The sequence below is a fragment of the Trachemys scripta genome, chromosome 1 (genome assembly GCF_013100865.1).
Source record: "Trachemys scripta elegans isolate TJP31775 chromosome 1, CAS_Tse_1.0, whole genome shotgun sequence".
NCBI classification, from domain to species: Eukaryota; Metazoa; Chordata; order Testudines; family Emydidae; genus Trachemys; species Trachemys scripta.
Window position 1 is genome coordinate 285,871,496 of NC_048298.1, and position 22,760 is coordinate 285,894,255.

General features: G+C 42.5%; 1 protein-coding gene across 6 annotated transcripts in view; it reads right to left on the reverse strand.

Moving 5' to 3' along the window:
• The window catches only part of ENOX1 (ecto-NOX disulfide-thiol exchanger 1), a 497,518-nt gene that overhangs the window by 159,777 nt on the left and 314,981 nt on the right, over positions 1–22,760 (reverse strand). The window contains exon 1 of one of the 6 annotated variants that reach the window (XM_034758430.1): positions 12,795–12,815. The exons of the other annotated variants lie outside the window; for them this stretch is intronic. The gene's annotated coding sequence lies outside the window, so the exon portion shown is untranslated. Of the gene's footprint in view, positions 1–12,794; positions 12,816–22,760 lie in introns of those variants that run through there. 6 annotated transcript variants of the gene reach the window in all.

Below are 22,760 nucleotides of genomic sequence, written 5' to 3' on the forward strand. Positions count from 1 at the left end.
TTACTGGATCTCCTTTATACAAGATTTGGTGCAACTATAGGACCTTGATTGTAACAATGATCTATACAGTCACAGTTCATGTTAATAACGTCATAATGAGAACTTGGACAAGAAAAATACAGCTCCTGACCTGCCACAGTCTTGAAATCTTGCCATTTCATCAATGTGTTGGTGAACAATGACTTCCTTTTTCTCATGAAGCCTCTCCTATCCCACAATCCATTTGCATTAAACCTATGTCAACTGGTATGGAATTAGCTCCTGACTCAAAATTCTCTTTCAAGAATGGGATTCCCATGTTTAAGGACTGGATCTATGACCCAGATGGGGAACCATGCCTAGCAATACTCTGGCTATGCCATGACTTTCCCCTGACTGGCAAATTCAGCTACTGGAAAACAATGAAGCTGGTCTTTCAATATTTCTGATGGCCAAAACTACATTTGTCCATTGAGTCCTACATCAACTCTTGTGAGGTCTGAGCTCAGATGAAAACCCCCTGCATCAAACACTCTGGTGCTCTGATTCCACTGCTAATTCCATCTCAGCCTTGTTGTCCAACTCCATGGATTTTATTGTTGACCTCCACAATTCTCAAGGCTGCAGGGCAGGGATAGTTGTTGTTGACCTGCTTACAAAAATGTCTCATTTCATGCCGTGACTTAAAATTCCTACCACGGAAGTAATAGCCCAGCTGTTTTTCAACTCTGTCTTCAGATTCCGTGGCCTACCATCTAATATTATATCTGACTGAGGATCACAGTTTGTTTCAAACTTCTGACAGGAGTTGTTCAAGCTCCTGCATGCTGAACTACATGCTTCTTCAGCTTATGCCCCCTGACTCATGGACAGACTGAATGAGTGAACCAGACTCTGGAGCAATACCATCACTGCTGTATTAACTATCAACAAAATGACTGGGTTTCCCTCCTTCTCTTTGATGAATTTGCGTACAATAATTCCTACCACTGAGCAACCTGCCAGAGTCCTTTTTATGCCAACTACAGTTCCTACCCTTGGTTTCACCCATTCATGCCACAAGCCTCCAATGTATCTCCAACCTCTGATCTAGTCAAACACCTTCGCTGTAGCCAGGAAGAATTGAAAACCCACCTAAAAGAAGCTACAAGAGATTACAAGTGTTCTGCTGACCTTCATTGGATGGCAACCCCTCTAATCACAGTTGGAGATAAAGTATGGTTCTCAGCACAATACCTTGATTCTACCCGGCCTTCAAGGAAGTTGGACACTGACATCTTGGCCCACTCCAGGTCAACTAGCAGATCAACCCAGTGGTCTTCAAACTCCAACTGGCTAGGACTAGGGTCGGCAACCTTTGGCACATGGCTCGTCAGGGTAAGCACCCTGGCGGGCCGGGCCACTTTGTTTACCTGCCGCATCAGCAGGTTCAGCCGATCGCGGCTCCCACTGGCCACAGTTCACCATCCCAGGCCAATGGGGGTGGTGGGAAGCCGAGGCCAGCACATCCCTCGCCCACACCGCTTTCCGCAGCCCCCATTGGCCTGGGACGGCGAACCGCGGCCAGTGGGAGCTGCGATCGGCTGAACCTGCCAACACGGCAGGTAAACAAACTGGCCCGGCCTGCCAGGGTGCTTTCCCTGGCGAGCCGCATGCCAGAGGTTGACTACCCCTGGCCTAGAGTGATGAAAATGCACTTGGTATTCCACATCTCCCTGCTGAAAAAGGACATTGACAACTCCTTCCCTGGATGAGACAATGGCCATCTCTACCCATCTGGGCTGGCTCCAGGTTTTCTGCCGCCCCAAGCGGCGGAAAAAAAAAAGCCGATCGGCAGCATTTCGGCAGCAGCTCAATCGCGCCACTCCATTCTTCGACGGCAGTTCAGCGGCGGGTCCTTCACTCCCTCTCTTTCTCTTCGGCGGCAGCTCAAAGAGGAAGAGAGGGACTGGGGGACCCGCCGCCAAATTTCCGCTGAAGACCCGGATGTGCCGCCCCAATAGCGGACGGAGTGCCGCCCCTTTGTATTGGCCGCCCCAAACACCTGCTTCCTTAGCTGGTGCCTGGAGCCTGCCCTGTTACCCATCATGGTCGGGGCATGAGGAATACATGGTGAAGCAGATCTTGGAGTCAAATTCATGTATCGTGTTGATTGGAAGGGTTATGGTCAGATGATCATTTGTGGGAGCCAGCTGAAAACATCCATGCACTCAACCTGCTTTGAGAGTACCATCAGTCACACCCTGATAAGCCTGCTTTAAAGACTCTTGGTAGGTTTCTTTGGGTGGTGGTGGTGGGATAATGTCAGGCCTCTGAGCTTGATAAGTGCTGCTGAGCTTCCTGAGTCATTCCTTATCTGAGGGCTCCACATCAATCAGCCAGGGCTCAGGCAATCCACAGGCTATGGTCTAACCAGGTGACCCTAAAGACAGGGATACAGGCTCTCACTGAGAGCAGCCACTCCAGTCTGCTCAACATCGCTATCTCCCTAGAAGTGTCACTGGAAGCTTGGCAGTTCTGACAGACTGCTCCTGTTCCAGCCCCAGTCTGTTCCTCTTCCTGCTCCTGTTCCAGCTCCAGCCGTGTTCCAACCCTGTTCTTGATTCCTGCTCTGATAGCTCGCTGCTGTCCCAAGCCCGACGATTAGGCCCGACCACTACTGCTTCAACCACTTGGCCTGACCATCCATTTCTCATTTTCTGACAAAATCTGAACCTAAGATGGAAAACTCAGCACTTGATGAAGAGGGAAACCAGCTACAGTTGTTAGTTTTTCATTGCTAACAGCCCCACATGGAAGAAGTTTGATTCAGACAGAAACTGACTAATTCTAGTCAGTTTTCCTCTGCAATCTGATGCTCTTCCATGCGCAAACCTTTGCTGCTGTGGGTGCTGAAACCTGCAGGGATGAAAACTAGAAGTGGGGGGGGGGGGGGAAGAGAAAAATAGGACAGAAAAAAGCTGAAAGCTAAAGGGGCATGGAAATGCAGAAAGGACAAAGAAGAAACACAAAAGTGGAGGAGAAAAAGACAACTAGAGAAAGATAAAAACAGGAGAACCCAGGATCTGGAAAACGTTATGTTGTTTGTTGTAGTGCATTCTGATGTGTGTGTGCTTTACACTTTACATAAGCAACCTGCTTCTCCCATCTCCATATGATATACTCACTGGAAGTTACAGAGTTAGCTAAAGATTCAATGTGTAACCAATAATAAAAACACAAAGTACATGCATAATCACACATGAATTTTCATTCAAAACTCCAAATCCTATATTTAAAACTATAGAAGTAGAGTAAATATAACATTCAATATAATACAGTGATTATATAATATGTAAAATGCACTTATTTCTCTCCTGGCTTTCCAGCAGTCTTTTTGGATTCACTCCACACTACTCCCAGGACAAATATCTACCCATCTTTCTGCCAGTTCACTCAATTTATTTGGTGTTGGCCTCTTCTCAGTCTCCACCTCCAAACTGACTCCAACTGCTGGCTCATACACAGTATTTTGCTGTGTCTCAGTCCCCACCCATTGTTAGCCACTTCCTCTGTAAATCTTACACATCTTCCTTGCCTCTTTATCTTGCAGCTGATTTTCTCTGTTAAACGTTTTGTGATATTGGGTATTAAGGATGCTACAGAAAAATAAAACCCCTTGGTTTTGTTTGGTTTGACTAAAATAGCAGCAGATGGTTTCTCAACCTTACTGTTGCGCTAGTATTTTGCATGGGTTTTCCTTTTACAAACAAACAAATGAGAATAAAATCTGAACTGTTCAGCTTCCAGATGTTAGCATTGCATTGATTCACAGCTGGCAGGCATGTGGAATTAATCATTTCTTTGATCTAAAGATATTTAGTTTGATGCTTCCTGAACCCACTCACTAACCAAAGTTCCCTGTGCCCCTCTATTGTTAACCAAAACCTCTCCAGACTTTGGACTGTACGAAATTTTTAGATTGCAGTTATTAAGGCCACCCCAGTTGCAGATAGCCTGTGCTAACTTCTCTTTGAATCTGTGAAACCGATTTTCTTTGTATCTCTGGGGTAGGAATAGGAGGAAATTCTCAGGCTTTTAAAGGTCCCATTGTAGGCAGCTATATTCAGGGGTTAAATTGGAGAGGGAGGGAAAGTACTCGTCTGGGCTCCACCCACAAACTAACCTCCATTTAACCCAGATGCTAAAACTAGAAGCTCCTCAGATTGACCAGATCCTCACAATAATTCTTTCTTGCATTCTCTGCATGCAGAGACACCAGCTGATCATGCAAACAGGGATTCTTTGGGGGAAGTTCTATGGCCTGAGTTATAAAGTAGGTCTGACTAGAAGATCACAGTGGTCCCTTCTAACTTTAGAATCTATGAATCTATGCCTTCTCTTCTGATCAGCTGTGGAACAGGGTTGACATTGAAATCACCATTATTAGGCTCCAGAGTGTACCCCCCAACTGAGATGAGTAAAGGCAATTTAGAGTTCCCAGAGTTATTATTTCAGGCTGTCTGCAGAGTCAGCCAGACATTGCTCCACTGGTTACATTTGGGCCACAATTTGAAAGCTTTCTGACACAACCATGAAAATTAGAGAATTAGGACTAGATTTGATACCTCACCGCCACTCCTTTGGCACAACTTCTGCAGCACAAGATTAGTAGAAAGCCCTTTAGCTACCATGGGCATTTCCCCAGTGTGAGGGAGTCTCTGGAGAAACCAGAGTAGCCAGCCATTCTGCCAGCTTCACCCCCAGACCAAGTGTAGGTGGGCATGTGGGTGGCATGGTTAGAGCACAACACAAACTGGTAATCCTTGACTGACATATGTAGTCCATTGGGTAGCCACTGGTGGGTTAAAGCATCTTAAGGGTTTTCCAAGCTATGCTGGACCTGGTTTGGGACAGGCCAGAAAACTGGGGAGAAATAACTGGCACTCTGAAGCCCTCCCCACACCAAAAAAAAAAAAAAAAAAACCCTCACAGCAGGAGAAAATCTAGGCCTTGATTTTTAATAAACAAAAGCTGAAAATTTGGAGCACAAGATGCCCCATCAAGGAATAGCAGTGGCTTATGGAGCTGCCACTTGCCAACCTATCTGGACTGCAGCCTGCAGCCCTTATGTGTGCTAAAAAAACTATGTCAACAACAGAAACTTCAGCAGGAGGACTAGAGATACTACAGAAAATGGTAATTTCAAAGTCAACCAAAAAATATAATCTTAGAATTGTTACAGAAAAAAATTATGCCTCATCAAGTAGTTTATTATGACAGCACAGACAGCATTTATGGTACAACAAACACACACCTCATCTTATTCTTTACAAAGAAGACTAAAAAGCTGATAAATGCTTATAACAGAAAGAAAGGAACTCTTTGAAACTGCTTGTTTCAGTGCCTCCAAATATATTTAAAACGAAGGCACTGCTTTTGGTTACCTTTCAGCAGCAAAAAGGCACCTTTTTTTCCTTAAAAAATCTTGACATCTTTCTTGCAAAATAATATTTAATTATCCAGCTTAACAGAGGAAAGATGCATCTTATTTGAAAAGAAATCAGAGGCATTTTTAAGTGAACAACATACTTTAGGAAGCAAAGTGAGATCCTGTGTGTTCAAAATTAGTTTAACTTCTCTGTCAATTAGAGCAGAATCCAGGATTTGCTGTTCCTATATTACACATATTTTAATTTAGAGTACATCAATGACTCAGTACAAAATTGGAATGTCAGAATGTTTGCTGCTAGAAAAGTTCATCTGTAATTTTTGGTAACCTGAAGCACAGATCAATTTGTTAATATATCAGAGCAGTAAACCAAAGGAATAATAATTTCACACACATGCACACACACACACACACAACTTAGTGTCCCCTCCAAAAAACCGAAATCCTACCATTCAAAACTAAATTAGCCTTTCCTGCTGCTTGTAATTTACTATCAGAATTTTTAACATGTGACTCACTTTGACAGTGCTTTCAACAAAGATGAAGATTTATTAACACAGAGAAGCCGTTTATTGCTTTAAGAAGAATCTTTCTTTGCAAATTAAAGATGAAACCAAATGGTGTCAGAAAGACTTTGTTTGAAATTATAATGCATCTTTCAATTTTAAGAGGAAAGTGTGTTTCTTTATGCTATTTTTGGACTAGAAAATGTTATTCGCATTAAATTGTTCCTTGTCCCTCTCACCAATGTAGAGGTACATTAATACTGCACTGGTCATGTCAGGACTTCTATTATAAATCTTTTTTGTCAGAGATTTATAACTCAACTGTAAAAATGTGTTCCAGACTGAAAATTGGCATAGAGGTCCCAGTTCAATGATATACAATGGATTTAGTACTTTATCCAATAAGAAAAAAAAAATCAATTTTGCAGTTTTTACCTGTAGGAGTTTTCCAAAAAAAAAAAAAAAAAAAAGAGAAGGGGTCAAATTACTTGGTGACTTTAAAAGAATAAGCAATACATGTGGGGTTTAAATCGGTCAAAAAATGTGTAAGTAGCATAAACTGTACTGATCTGGCATTCTCTGTACCTATTGAGTATGGTGATTTAGACTTTCAAAAGGCCTTTGACAAGAGGCTGCTAAAGAAACTTTGCAGTCATCGTCTGAGAAGAAAAATACTGCTATACAAACTGGCTAAGAGAAAACAAAGAGCAGGAATAAACGGTCAATTTTCATCCTGGCAAAAGTTTGGCAGTGGGGTGCTACAAGATTTGATGTATTTGTTCATCATCAGGATCGACATCATGTTCACATTAGGCCTCTGGCGTTTAGGGCAGCGACGAAGCTCCTCCACTCCTGTCTGTTTCTGGCAAGTCTTTCAATGGTTCCCCAGCTGTGCCCCAGGTTAATGTATTTATTAATGATAATGAAAAGAGGGTGAGCAATGTGGTGGCAAAATTTGCAGATGGCACAACATTATTTAACTGTGAGGCAAATGGGCAACCTGATGACAAATAAAGTTCTCTGCCATGTGCATTTGTCACCACTGAATAATTTGAACTACTCATGTACTTTACTGAGTTCTAAATGAATGATATCCTCTTACAAGAAGGACCTGAGCATCACTGGGCACAGCGCAATGAAGACCTCTGCTTTATGGGCAGCACTGGGTGACAAAAAAGCAAATAAGATTCCAAGGTCAAAAGGGACCATTGTGATGATCTACTCTGACCTCCTGTGTAACACAGGCCATAGACCAGGGGCGTCAACCTCTGGCACGCGGCTCGCCAGGGAAAGCACCCTGGCAGGCTGGGCCAGTTTGTTTACCTGCCGCGTCCACAGGTCCATCCGATCACGACTCCCACTGACCGCGGTTCGCCGCTCCAGGCCAATGGGGGGCTGCTGGAAGCGGCGGCCAGTACATCCCTTGGCCCACACCGCTTCCCACAGCTCCCACTGGCCTGGAGCAGTGAACCGTAGCCACTGGGAGCCGTGATCGGATGGACCTGCGGATGCAGCAGGTAAACAAACCGGCCCAGCCCACCAGGGGCTTTCCCTACACAAGTGGCATCCCAAGTTTGGGAAACACNCCCTGGCGGGCCGGGCCACTTTGTTTACCTGCCGCATCAGCAGGTTCAGCCGATCGTGGCTCCCACTGGCTGCGGTTCGCCGTCCCAGGCCAATGGGGGCTGCAGGAAGTGACACGGGCCGAGGGATGTGCTGGCCTCAGCTTCCCGCTGCCCCCATTGGCCTGGGACGGCGAACCACAGCCAGTGGGAGCTGCGATCGGCCGAACCTGCTGATGCGGCAGGTAAACAAAGTGGCCCGGCCCGCCAGGGGGCTTACCCTGGCGAGCCGCGTGCCAAAGGTAGCCAATCCCTGCCATAGACCTTCCTCAAAATAATTCCTAGAGCAGATCTTTTAGAAAAACATCTAATCTTGTTTTAACAATTGCCAGTGCTCCACCATGTCCCTTGTTACATTGGTTCAGTGTCGTACCCTCACTGTGAAAAATTTACACTCTATCTCTAGTCTGAATGTGTCTAGCTTCAACTTCCAGCCTTTGGATTGTGTTATAGCATCTCTGCTAGACTAAGAGACCATTAGCAAATATTTGTTCCCCATGCAGGTACCTACAGACTGTCATCAAGTCACCCTGTAACCTTTCCTTTGTTAAGCTAAATAGCTTGAGTTCCTTGAGTCTATCACTATAAGGTATGTTTTCCAATCCTTTAATCATTCTCATGGCTCTTCTCTGACTTCCTTGCAATTTATTAACATCCTTCTCGAATTGTGGACACCAGAGCTGGAAATAGTATTCCAGCAGTGGGCACACTGGTGTCAGATACAGAAGTAAAATAACCTGTGTAATCCTACTAGAGATTCCTCTGTTTGTACATCCAAGGATGGCATTAGCCTTTTGGCCACAGCATCACACTGGGAGCTTGTGTTCAGCTGATTTATCCATGATGACTCCCGAATCTTTTTCAGAATCATTGCTTCCCATGATAGAGTCCCCCATACTGTAAATATGGCCTACATCCTTTGTTCCTTGATGTATTTATACTTAGCCATATTAAAACATTTATGTCTGCTTGCACCCAGTTTACCAAGCGATTCAGATCACTCTGAATCAGTGCCCTGTCCTCTTTATTATTTACCACTCCCGCAATTTTTGTTTCATCTGCAAACTTTATCAGTGAGATTTTATGTTTTCTTCCAGGTCATTGATAAAATGTTAAATAGCATAGGGCCAAGAACTGATCCCTGAGGACCCTTCTAGAGACCACTCATTCAATGATGATTCTCCATTTCCAATTTGAGAGCTATCACTTAGCCAAATGTTAATCCATTTAACAAGATGCTGGCATGCATAAGGAATTGGATGGAGAAAAATACAGTAAATATTATAGGGCTATTACATAAATCAAAGGTATGTCCTCATCAGGAATACTGCGTTAGTTCAAGTGACCCTGTCTCTAAAAAGGGTAATGCAAAATTACAGGGGGTTCAGAGAGGGGCAATGGAAATGTGCTCCCCTCACCTGTATGTGGTGGGTCCTTTGACTGGCTGGCCAGAAGAAAAAGGATTGTTGCCCCAGTAAGGGTTCCTTTTGCAATTTGTGGCAAAGGGAAAAGGAGGGGAAGGTTTGCCTTAGTGGGGCCAGGAGGAAGAGGAAGTGGCTAGACTAGGGGTGCGTGTGTGTGTGTGTGCGTGTGTGTGTGTGTGAGAGAGAGAGAGAGAGAGAGACTGCTGCCCTACCAGGTGAGTAGAGAAGGAGGGATATTTATATCCTGGGCAGTTCTGGAGAAGCCTTCTCTCACTGGGATCAGGCAGTCGTCACCCATGCTCCCACCCAAAGGGTCAGAGTAGAACCAGGCTTCTTCATGATCCATTGTGGGCATGAAACTAATCAGCTTCTTCCTTGGAGCTGGGAAGGAATTTTCCTTTCACCAGCAGACTGGCTGAGGCGGGGTGGGTTTTTTCACCTCTCCCCACGGTGGTGCAGGGAGACACGGTTAAAATGTCACACTCAGTAACTGAAAACGTGGTAGATGTCCAGCGCAGGCAGTAGTTCTGGAAGGAATACAGCAAGCAGATAAAATGGATTGGAAGTGGACTTAGAGGAAAGCATCCCTTTAGAAAGCTGTGGAAGGAGTGAGCCAGGATTCCTAACATCTGGTACGGCAGGGAGCCAACTCCCTTTTCTTCTCAGCTCCCTGAACATTTAAATGAGGGGAGGGCAGCAGGGTCCCAGCAGGCTGGCTGGGACCAGGTTGGAAATGGGTAGGGCTGATGACAGCCCCCGAAGCAGGAGGAAATGATACAGGTCAATTAACTGTACAATTTACTGCTATTTTAGGTGAATAAAGTTGCAGCCCAATTAAACCCTTTCCAATGCCCCCTGTCTTTCCTCTGGCAAGGCTGGACAATGGTTAGAGGCACGGAAAGAAGTTCATATGAAGAGAGACTGAAAAGGCAAAACCTAACAGGGGACATGACAAAATGATACAAAATGATGAATGGTAGAGAGGAGGTAGATGCAGAATTTCTATTCACTCTGTCTCAATACAGAAACCAGGAGTTCTCTGATGAAATAGAAAGGTGGCAAATTCAGAACTGATAACAGGAAATATTTCTTCACACAACTCACAATTGTTCTGTGGAAAGCCTTGCTACAGAATATCACTGAAGCCAAGAATTCCCAAAAGGATTAGATTAGACCTTTATATGGACAACAAGAATACCCAGAGTTGTGATAATATATTAAAGAATAAACAAGAGTTTTGGAAGGAATGTACATTTCAGTGCTTCAGAGCATCAGCCAACCTCTAACTATTGGGATTAGGGTGAAACTTTGACGGGGGTGGGCAGGTTACCCCATAGCTGCCTACTGCAGGGTTCCCCCTAATTTCCTCTGAAGTATCTAGTGTGGGCCACTGTTGGAGACAGGATGCTGGACTAAAGGGACCACTGGTATGACCCAGGATGGCAATTCATATAATCCTGATTTACATGCGAAAGTTGTACGGGAGCCAGAGATCTAACTGAGCTAGACCTTTGTTGTGTTTGATGTCAAAAGGGTTGTCAGCGCTCAGCACAGCACAAGTAAATTCTTTGTTCTGAAAAGTAAAGTCAAAAGTCCTCAGTCACTGCAGGAGCCAGATACGGGCAGTACAGTGGAAGACTAACTTCATGATGGTAAATGTGAATTTGACCCATGTGGTGGTGGTAGCTTTTTAAAACAGGATTTACGCTACGTTGTACATGGGCCTGGGGTGAGGGGAGAATTTAGGGTTAAGTTCCCTAACATGTTAAATTCACATCTCTCGCGTTGTTAAGCTAGCATTGACATATACTGACACAGAATGACTATTCACTAGACTGGTCTTGTCTAATAAATATAAAAGGGGGCATCGGGCCACAATTTAAAAATTCAAGATGCAAGAAAAGAAAAGGAGGGTGAGATTCACTCACCGCCCGGGTGTACAACCAGGGAAAGAGATAAACAAGAAGAGAATCTTGATTTTGCTAACACATGACTTATGTACATCATGTACACATGATGTACATAACACATCACTTACGTTCTTGGCCATTAGCATTTGAAAGAATTAATAAATCTGTTAGTCTTTAAGGTGCCACCAGACTCCTTGTTGTTTTTGTAGATATAGACTAACATGGCTACCTCCTGATACTTGACATTAGGATTTTTGTGACTTAAAATTTTAAGAGTGGCCTTCTATCCTTTTTTTTTTGTCTTTTGTCTAATAAGTTTCCAGCTTAGTCAGACAGGACCAGAGTGGCTAAACAAAAACAACATCTGAGCAACCAGTTTCTAGTAAAAGCTTGTTGCGTCTGGAATAGCTAATTAGATCTTGCCCTATGTGCTGTGACTATGATTTTCCAACAACTGAACACTAAGTGTTAGATCCAGAAGGTGGATTTTCTTATTGTTTGCTATTTTCTTCTTTCTGACCATGTGTTGGTGAAATATTTTTCACCCCAAATGCACAAGTGGTATATAAAGTTCTGAAAAACTCTCCTTTTGGATACATCAGCCATCGTATTTGAATTTGTCCATTGTACAAGGGTTTTACGTGAGATGGAATTTTTCAGAATATACTCACAGCAAGACACTTCATCATGTGGATCATTTAGTTTACTAAGCCTTGATTTTTCACAACAGCCAAAACTGTTAAAGTCGGCGGGTCAGTGCCTCAATTGCGCCAGAGCTGTGCTCTGTGAAGCTGAGGCGAGGAGGGCCGCGATGGCTTTAAATGATCGTTGTGCTCACCCAGTTCCCAGGATTGCTGGGGACTGGTCTGATGCCTGCAGTAATTTCAAGCAGCCTCCGGGCAGCTGTATGTTTTTTTGGCTTGTGGCACCTCACTAGGGGCTATTACACTGACCGTGCCCTCTTCCACCCTCACACTCCCCCAACGGATGGTACAGTGTTGGCTAAACCATCTCTGCCAGCCAGTTGAGTCTTCAGCCTGACACATTAGGGCAGCTTTCGGGCCCCTTTGCACCACTGATGTGGCACAAAAGGGCCAGAATGGGGCCAATTATACATCTAGAGCACATGTTTTAAACCCAAATTATAAGTTTGCAGCTTTGGGCTATTTCTGAACAGTTCCTTTGGTGTCTGTGTTACAACACTGATATTATTGCAGTTCACATACTGAACTGTAGTTTTACATATTTAAATCAAGCATGTGTTATTCAAAGCTTCACAGAAAAATATACACTAAAATAAAATGATGGCCAGTAGCTTTATGCATTATGGTCATATAAGCATTAAATAACTGTATGCTCAAAAACATTTAGAATGCGGATATTCCTTATGAGGTGCACACCATTAAATGAGTTATGTTCCTGAGGTACACAAGATAACTATGGTCTTAAGGCCAGTAATTCATCTCTACTAATTTTATACTCACTTTTCTTAGCATTTCAGCCTGGTTATAGATGTACTTTATCAAACACAGTCAAAGCCACCATTCCCCGCCCCCAAATTAGAATCAGTGTTGTTATGGATTAAAGAAGAAATGTAGGCCCCCTGCCCCACACCCCACCAAAAGTGGCTCATATAATACAAAATCTTCTTCAATTTAGCTACTTCTGTATACATCTGAATTTACTCTTCTGAAATACTTTCCCCGGGGCTCGTTAAATTCCAAGAGTTCTCCTTCACGTTGTGAAATGAATATGAAAGAACACAGTTACCAAAGCTGGTATTCAGCGAAGCTAAACCACACAGTAATGCTGATTCAAAGGCAAAAAAAAACATAGCTTATTAGTACTATTTTCTAATTTAAAGAGACAGAGAGACAGAGAGAGAAATCACCATCCAGATTGAAATAAATAACATCACATACCTTGGAAAGGGATAATTCAGGATAACTAGACATGACTGATGCAAGTACTGGTAACAAAACAAAACAACCCAACACCTTACTTGAGGTTCTTTCTTGGAATGCATTCTACTAATGTATTCTAGAGAGCAGAATATTCTAAAATATATACTACAGGCCAAATTTTGCATCAGTTCCTTCCACTGCTATAATTCCACTGATATTAATAGTCCTGAGAACAGGATTTATCCCATCTTGTACATGAGCAATAAGGAGAATGTATCTACTTACTCAAAGATGTAAGACTCCCATATTAAGAAAACATTCAATCGTTCTTGTCATTAAGTGCCAAGCAAGCAAGAAAAATGTTCTGAATTATACTATAACCTTGATTCTCTCAACAGCAGAGTGTGAAGCATTTGGAAAAACTTCAAGCCAGTGTTCAATATAATTTATACTTGTGCAGAAACAGAAATAACAAAACTTTCTATTAACCTTGTAATCTCCTCAGAAATAGCCAGCTATGGTTTTAAAGACTGGTTTGCTTGAGAGATATCCAAAAGTTTGATTTATATCTTAAATCCCACAAAAAATTTTGCTAGGGTGAAGGTTTTATGCACATAGCAGTGTTAAAGAAACTATCAAAAACAAACAACAAACTTTAGAAGCCTAGGAAATTCAAGAATTAAGGTGGCACTTCCATAATAAGCCATTCAATTTTGAGTTTGCATCAAACACAAACAAACCACTAAAAACTTAGCTCTGCCCCAGTCCTCTTGCAACAATGTGGTATTTTTAGATTGAGAACGTTTTGCATGATGTTATTTTTGTAACTTTTTAGTTTATTGTTATTAACGTATATGAACTTTCCATACAAGTATCAATGAATGTTAGTCATAACCAGTATTTATCTTTAAAAGACCCATTTGTGTTTGGCCAATCTCTTATCATTATTCATGTATTTACTGTGTTCAGATTCCAAAAATGTAATTGTGCATTATAAAATCTACTTGATCCTGATAGAAGGTGCTTTGACATTTTTTCCATTGAAAAGATTTCTCAGTTGTTATATTTACAGTTCATCTCAAGTAAATCTGACTGTATAGATGAACATATTTAAGTGAGTCACCTAAGAGACTAATGATGAAATTGTTGAATTGATATATGGGCCAACAGTCCAACTGTTGTTTATGAGCATCTGGCCAGGGAGGCTACTTGGAAATGTTTTCTGTTGTTAAATGCCAGCATAATAAATGTTGAAGCATACAACAGTACACATCTTTAATTTTTAAGTGTAATGAATGGAGAAATGGAACAATCCATTAACTCTTCATGTATCACGAACCCATGCACTTAGGTATGCCAACTGTTAGTTTTTAAATGGTCATTAATGATGTAAAATTCCTTAAGAAACTATGTTATTATATGTAATTTGTTAATTGACAATCCACAGTGCTTCCATGTTTGGAACTTTCAACTCCTGAAAAAAGATGAGGGCACGTTTGCTTTGAATTTCAAAGTTGTTTTTCCCATGAGCCTAGTGGCAGATTGTCTACCAAGCATTTGGACGAATATATGGAATGTGAATCTGTGACAGGGTGAAGTTTGAAAGTTGATTACAGCTGCACTGCATGGAGCCAAATTCCACATCACAGTTGCATCACAGTCATTGTACTAGCACTTGTTGAGCAATAGATGGTTATTGTCTCCCCCACAATCAGATAAAAGTTTTGGCTTTTGTTATCCCAAACTGTGAAGCGGAGTAAAGGAGGTGGTGGTCAGTGGACTGTGACACTATAGCTCCTTGTGGACATGCAACCTTAGTTCTGGAATTTTCTAGGTTACTCAAAACACTAATATATGCCTGTAATCTTAACTTCACTTCAACAACCCTTTTTGTCATGGAAATTTCCTTTGTTTGTTTTTTAAGAGGTCTTAAGCCCTGCTGACCTAAAACCACATCCCTGCATACCCCATGAGGTCCACAAGAAGGGAACAAAAATCCACAAGATCTTTGGAAGTCCCCAGAGGGAAGGGGTAGGAATGCTCACTTGGTTTGGTGGTAAAATCTCCTACTAGTCACTATCTCCGCCCACCATCCTGTGGATGGAAGTGACAATGCTCCAGTCCTCCTAAGTTCCACACACAGGGAGTCCAACTTCTCAGAACCCATGTAGCTTTTTAGGGAGCTGAGCTCCTCTGATGCAGAGCTAGGAGGTGTTTAGGTATGTAGCTCCCTTCCTATCGACTTCCTAATCATGTCTGTGGGACTGGGACTCTCATTTTCAGGTTGAGCTGGGCGGGAAAAGGAGGAATAAATATACCAGCAGGAGAATTGGGGTCAACAGAATTGGGAGAACAATCTCCCTTTCCTTCTAACTGCCATTGCCATCTGCCTGTCTCCTGTGGTCCTCAGTCCTGGTAAAGGTGAGCCAAACAGTAAAGTCTCCTTTCCCTGTTCCCTCTGATCCTACCCCCACCATAAGCCTTAGAAGTACCTTCAGCCCCCAACAGCCTTCAACCATCATCTCCTGTAAGCCTCAGGGGACTCATTAGGAACTCCAAGCCTGCTGTGGGCCTTAGGAGACTCCTGAAATGAACTCTAGCAGCTATTTTCTGACCCTATGAGCCTTAGTAATCTCTTTTATGGCCTCCTAAACCTATAGCCCCACAGGAAGGGCTGAATGGTGGCTCCCGTAGTCTCTGCCCACCCCATGAATGTCAGGAGGCTCCTCTGGCCTGCCCACAGTCTACTGCAAAGCCCCAAACAAGCCCATATTGCCTTGGCAACTTGCAAAGAGCTAAAAATAGGCTCCTTAGCCTCTGACCAGCTTAAATCAATTTGCTGGGGACTAACAATCCTACATAGAGGGTCATAGGGTGGATCCCTAGCAGCCTCTGAAGGCTTGAGGAAATTGGTACCCCAATGGGCATAAGGCCTGAGAGGAATGTGTGACCCTCAAAAAAGCCTCTTATGGCTCATGAGGAGGGCCACTGAGTCCCACAAGGCTGGGAGGGCCACTAGAAAGGAGGGAAGAATTTCATTCTCATTATTTCTTCCCCTACCAAGCCCACTGCTCCTTCCAGTCCCTCAGTGCAGATTCCCAGATCCCTCAGAAGCAGGATTCCCTTCCTATGGATCTCAGGAGTTCAGAGTGACTGAGTGAAAATGGGGAGTTACGGCAGGGGAGCAATACTGTACTTAGGGGGCATTCCCCATCCCCAGTCTTGCTCCCCTGGCTCCAGCAGGGGACTCAGGGAGTGAAAAACCTCTCTGGCTCCCCAACTGCCTCCTGCTACTCCCTGGAGTTTCCAATGAGCTAAACATAGCTTGCGAGAGCCAATCTGCCACAGCAACCTTCCCAATTAAAAAGCTGATAACTTATGAAATCTGCTGTGCTAGGCCAGTCCGGTAAACTAGATTTTCTCTTTCTCCTTTCCTTATTTTGTTGTATGGCTGTGGAGGGAGACGAGATGGGGACAGGAGATCTGGTCTCTGAACACCTCAATTTTTAGCACGTCAAAATTCATAAGCCCATCTCTAATTCACTTCTAGTTACACTACTATGTTCCACCTTGATCCCAGAGCTGACTTTATTTTGAGGCCATGATTTAATTTTGTGACGGGGGGGGTGGGGGGGAAGGGGAGACACAGAAATTGGGTTTACAGTGGAAGCTCAGTTGCAACATTAATTGTGGAAAGGCTGCCAGTGCACTGTAATTTAATTCCAGATACATTGTTCTTTGACATAACTGGGTGGTTAGGAAAAAGATTGGGAAATTTCATAAAACAAAAAAATATGTTTGGTCTGCAATTCAACTTCCAGGGGAAACCCACTGAAAAGAGATCAGAGAAATATCGCAGAAAGAATAGTTTTATTTAGGGAGGTTATTTCCCCTCCCATGCTACGTACACATGCAAGACAGTGCAAACACACACATAATGACAAGGGTAAAATCTCCAAACGTCTATTAAATCCCTTTAAAACCCCATTATGAATCACTCAGTTAAAGCTGGTTGTAAGGTAAGGCACACACTGAAAAAAATACCTGTCTTAAAGGATGTGGTGGGAAAGACCTACAAAAGTCCAGTTTGATGAAAGTTAAATGAGAATTTAGGTGATGTAGGGCAGGGGGAGAAAAGTAATGTTCACTTATCTGCAAGAATTCTTTAAAGACATTACGGTTATAAATAGGGAAAATAATTGTGGAAGTGGCATACTTGTTTAGATTTACAAAAGTATTTGATGAGATTCCATATCAGACATTAGTGACTAAGAGTCATCATGAAACAGGAGGTACAGAGTGGCTATGTACAAATGGCACCTTCTTCCTCAAGAGATCTACTCCCTATGTTTCAAATTCTGCCATTAAGACACAGGCCTGCAGCTGGAGCAGTGCAGGGAGGCACTGCCTTAGGACACAATTCCATACACAGATAGAGTGCCTCCACTAAGGAATGAATAGAATGCACTTCCCTGCAATATGTGTGTGCGTGTGTGTGTGTGTGTGTGTGAGAGAGAGAGAGAGAGAGACCGACCTAGCCATCGTCCTGCCCTAAGTTCCCTCTAAGCTGCACAACCACGCAGCAGGCTATAAAGAGCCGTGCAGCCACAGGGGCCTGGAGAGGAGAGAGGTAGGGGGTGGTGGGAATGGGGGAGGGGAGCAAGTTGGGGTATGCAAGGCTGCCGCGGGCCTCTCCCCCTGCCCCGGAGCTCCTGCTGCCTGTGGGGAGAGAGGAGCCTCTCCCCCGGAGCTCCGTGCTGCCGGCAGGGAGAATTGGGCCCTCTCCGGAACTTGCTGCTGCCGGCGAGGAGAGGGCTGGGGGGAGTCCTCTGGCCCCAGACCTGGGGCAGCCTGCACCCCAAACTCCGAACCCCTTGGCCCCACCCCCGCCATGCATCATCTCAATATTCGTCCACGTAATAAAATTCATTCCTCACATGGATATAAAAAAATTAGAGGGAACATTGCTCCATATCTTCCCCCTTTGAGGTGACTGAAGCACTAGAATGAACTATCTGAGGAAGTCCCTTAGCTCAAGAGAGTGCAAAGACTGCAAGTGTACCTGTCCCTTAGGGTGAGGGGGCAACACAGGATGTGGGGGAAGGTTTCTGTGCAAGGGCAAGGCATAATCTGACAATGTGTGTTCAGAATTGTGTCTGTTTACTTTAGTAACAAAAGCAAAAGGCTTTACATTTTACTCTTATTAGCACCGTAGAGTTAACACAGTTGAGAGGAAGAAACCTGGATTCTATTCTGGTTTGTGTATCAGCAGAATTGTTAACTCAGTCTCTCTGCTGAATCAAATTCTCCATTTTTTTATATGCTTGTGAAATCCCAGAGAAGATAAAGCAGAATTCGGTCTGCAGAATTACTTATCACTGTATTTTACTGATGAAGAATAAATCAGAAAGAATACAGGCTACCCTTCAGATCCCAAGATGAGTTTGCAGGGCTGGCAGTACTTGTACACTCAGAACATTTTACATGTAGTTCCTGAAACACAATAAATATGGAAGTCCAGGATAAAGCTACACTTTATGAGCTGGTGAAAAAAGGTAGCCATTTTCCAATTGTAAATGGATTATGAGTGAAGTAAAGTGCTTTAGAGGACTTCTTTTGTTTCTAATTTATGGTATACAAATGTGGATGAGGTATTAAAAACAAAATCTCAGAGGTTACAAATGAAACAAAAATTAGAAGTATAGCAAATAAGAAGCACCAATGTAATCCGATTCAAAGGGATTTGGATCATTTAGGTGACTGGGATTATAGAAGTCAAATGCAATTCAATGTAAAAAATGTCAAATAATTTGCCTAGAAACAAGGAACCAGCGTATGCAATGTCTGTTAAACCAAACAATCACCTAGGATTCTAATAAGGAAAAGGATTTGGGAAATAGTGGAAAAAAATATCACTAAAGGCAATAATGCAAAGCCCTGCAGAAGTAAAAAGAGGACCAGTCAAGTGTACTAACAGTGAGGCAAAATATAAAACTAAGTGAGTGACAATGTCTCTGTGTGAGACTTAGAGCAGTGAGATGTATTTGTGTTGCTATTTCATGCAGCTGCAAGTGCATCTTAGAAATATTTGTTGCATTAGAAAGTAAGGCTGTATTCAAACCTACCTTGTTGCTTTGTTGATGGGAAACTAGAGGTCAGGGGATTGAGGAAGCAGGGATGTAGGAATGCAACCTTTAGTTGTTAGCTGCAAGAGTTACAGTAAAAAAAGCCCTCTCCTGAGACCAGCCAATCTCCAGCCCCTAGACGAACATTTCTGAGGATGGCAAACTAGAATGTCCCAGCTCAACTGCTGAGGTAAAACATGAAAAGAGAGGCAGTCTCTAAGGTACACAGTGTGGTGCACAAAGTCATTAGCTGTTATTACTTTGTTTTCTTTGCACAGTGCCTTCACATTTCTAAGGAGCGTACCTGTCTGCAGGGGCACCTGCCATCTTGTGAGGCAGAGCTGATGTAGTTTGTTATGGAGGAGACATACATGGAGATTTGTGTTGTTTCCCATGGCCCTGTCATGCTGTTACTTGCATGAGTAATCATTAGTCACGTGAGAAATCCATTGCCTCCAATAGGACTATTCATGTGAATGAGGATTACTTGTAAGAAAGCTTCTGCAGAATCGGACTCTTGTTCTGTTGTTTCCATCATTCTAACTAAAGTAAAAACCTCAAAACCTGCGGGAATGTTTATCTTTATGAATGGAATATATAAAACACAGCTCCCAACTGTATTTAGATTTATAGTACAATACCTTGAATTGCAATCAGAAATGTTCTGAGCCTCAAGACTGAAAGGCCTTACCTTTGGGAGTCAATAAATCAGTGGTGACAGGCCTGAACTAACTAAGGGTTGTTATAAAATTAAGCTTGATGACATACTTGAAGTAATTAGATGGACCAGAATTAAGAGACACAGAGTTAAAAGGCAATATATATATATAGCAGTGGTAGGCAACCTATGGGACATGTGCCAAAGGAGGCACCTGAGCTGATTTTCAGTGGCACTCACACTGCCCGGGTCCTGGCCACCAGTCTGGGGGGCTCTGCATTTTAATTTAATTTTAAATGAAGCTTCCTAAACATTTTAAAAACCTTATTTACTTTACATACAACAATAGTTTAGTTATATAGTATAGACTTAGAGAAAAAGACCTTCTAAAAATGTTAAAATGTATTACTGGCACGCGAAACCTTAAATCAGAGTGACTAAATGAAGACTCGGTACACCACTTCTGGAAGGCTGCCGACCCCTGATATATAGGAAGAATTTAAGGAGTTATTTTATTTTTCGGGGGCTTGTGAATCACAGGAATGAACTTTCAGTTGAGATTGTTTCATGGTCCGAGTGCTGGGTAACAACATGAGAGGACCCCACTCTAATTAAAATAATCAGTCTTTATTAAATCAGCATTTTTCAGAACAGCTCCAACTGTATTTTCACATTCCTAGCCATCTCACACAGCACTCATTCTCCAAACTCCTTCCTCCTGCAGCCCATGGTCCTTCCTTCAGTTCATGTAGATTGCTACACTGCTGAAGTATTGAAGTGCATTTCAGCAAAAAGCAGATGATTACATAGAATTTAATACATTAAATAGGCAGTAGTCAGCTTTGTGCTCAGAAAGAGATACTCTGAGTGTCAAGAGGTTTTATTTTAAACTGGCCATATTTCTCTCGTTTGCCCTCCTAATGTTTTGTGGGTTTTTTGGTCTTTGTAGGGGTTTTATTTTATTTTTGATGTTGCTCTTCTCTGGTACATTTTGTAAAGTTTTTAAAAAGTCAAAAAATAAGGCTTGAGATGGAAGAGTTATCACCTACTTTCCTACACAAGAGGGGCCTAGGGACTCCTTCCATTCCTAGGCTAAGGGCCTGATCCTGCAAACACATATGCATGCCTAAGGATTGAGGCCTACATTTTAAGAGTCCTGAAAGAGATTCATAAAGTTGCTAAAAGAACTGCTTGATTAGGGACAATCTAAAGACTAGGTAATAAACATTAAACAGGGAAGTTGGCCATAATTATTTCACCAAAGAGTAAAATAAGGAATAAGTAATTGGGCAAGACAATCATAGCAGAAAGCACAAAATGAGTTTAAGAAACATTTAACATGAACCGTGCCTATCCCTGCCTTACCTATCTCCTATTATGTGGTACTGAGATCTCGACTTCTGCCTTTGTTCCACAAATGATGCCAATCTTGATCACCCATTCAAAAACGATTTCCAATAAGCACCATCATGCTTTCACCTGTCTGCCAGGAGCACCCTGCAAATGTCAGCAAAGCCACCTCATTGCCTTCCTGCAAATCCCTTCCTAAAACTACCTTCTGCCACGATGCCTACACAATAACTAGACAATGGTTAGGCAACTGCTTTAGCGTGACCATAACTTTTCATCTTGACTAGTGTCATCTCACTCTTTACTTGTGCTCCCCCATCTATTTGTTTTATCCACTCCTCTATTGTCTTACACTTAGACTATAATTTGCAGAGGTGTTTTAGCCATGTTGGTGCCAGGATATTAGAGTGACAAGGTGGATGAGGTAATATCTTTATTGGACGATCTCCTGTTGGTGAGAGACAAGCTTGTCTCACCCACCTTCTCTCACTTCGACTGTGAGCAATTTGGGGCAGAGACTGACTTTGTTCTATATTTGTACAGTGCCTAGCACAATAGGCCTCTAGATGTTACCCTAATACAAATAAATAAAATAAAATAAATAATAATAATAATAATAATGTTGTTTTTGTTGGTATGGGAAGATGAAGATTAATTGACAATGGAAAGCATTTAGAGTCAAGATAGCTTTTATCCTTTGGTAAAATTCCTGATGGTGAGGAATCTGAATATGTATACATTAGAAAGCAAATTGCCTGTAATAAAGCTGTATCAAATTCTTGAAACCACAGTAAGACAGTAACTCTAATACTTGGGCAGAGAACACAGTCTAAATACAGATTAGAAAGTATTTCAACATATCTGACTTGTTAAATGTCATTGTTTTTTCCTCTTCTGAGTCCACTAAGAGAAGTCTGCAAGTGACCAGCTGCCTCCTGTTGCATAAAACATTACTCTGTGTGATCTGCTGGTGATGTCAGACCCATCATTCACCACCAGTGGAGCATGGAAGATACATGGTCAGGTAAATCCATTATTTAACTGAAACCACACAATGCTATTGGATTAAGCAGTACTTTACCTCACCACAGGCTAACCAAGAAGAAAGGTCAGCGTGTGGTTGAAGCATAAGACGGAGAGTCATAAGACCAGTGTTCTATTCCCGCCACTGCTATAGACTTCCTGTGTGGCCCTGAGTGAACCACAATCTCACTATGCCTCAGTTTCCCCATTTGCAAAATGGGGATAATACTTCTTTACCTATGGCGCAGGAGTCAGTCTTAGTTCACTAATGTTGAAAAGGGAATTTGAGATCCTTTGACTGGAGGAGGTATACAAATGTCAGGTATTATCGATAATCTGTGTTCCAGCATGAATGAATGGTGGAAATGAAACTGTCCCACAGAGTATGCTGGATTATTTTGTATAGTAGGAGTTTGGTGATTGTTTGTGATCTGTTCTTTATTGAGACTTGGGGGGAAGAGAGAAAAAATAATAACTATAAAGGAACATTACCCTCAAATTAAACTAAAGGGATGAAAAAAAGTTTTATAAAACCTTAACCTAAATGGAATATTTACTGTGTTTTTAATTTCAATTAAAACAGGAATTTTTGGTGTTAGTAACAGCAGCCAGAATTTTTAAAAAGTATGAATTATATGGCACTAAAAATGTACCTAGCACTTTATAATAAAAGTTATGCCACACAGTTGGCATGTTCCTTCTCTCAAAGGGTCTCAGGCCACAAGCTAGCACAGTACAACAGAAGAAAGGAATACAACAGAATACAAAACCTACAATATACAGCATGAATTTTACATTAAGTGCATCCCTTCAATTCACAAATGTGCT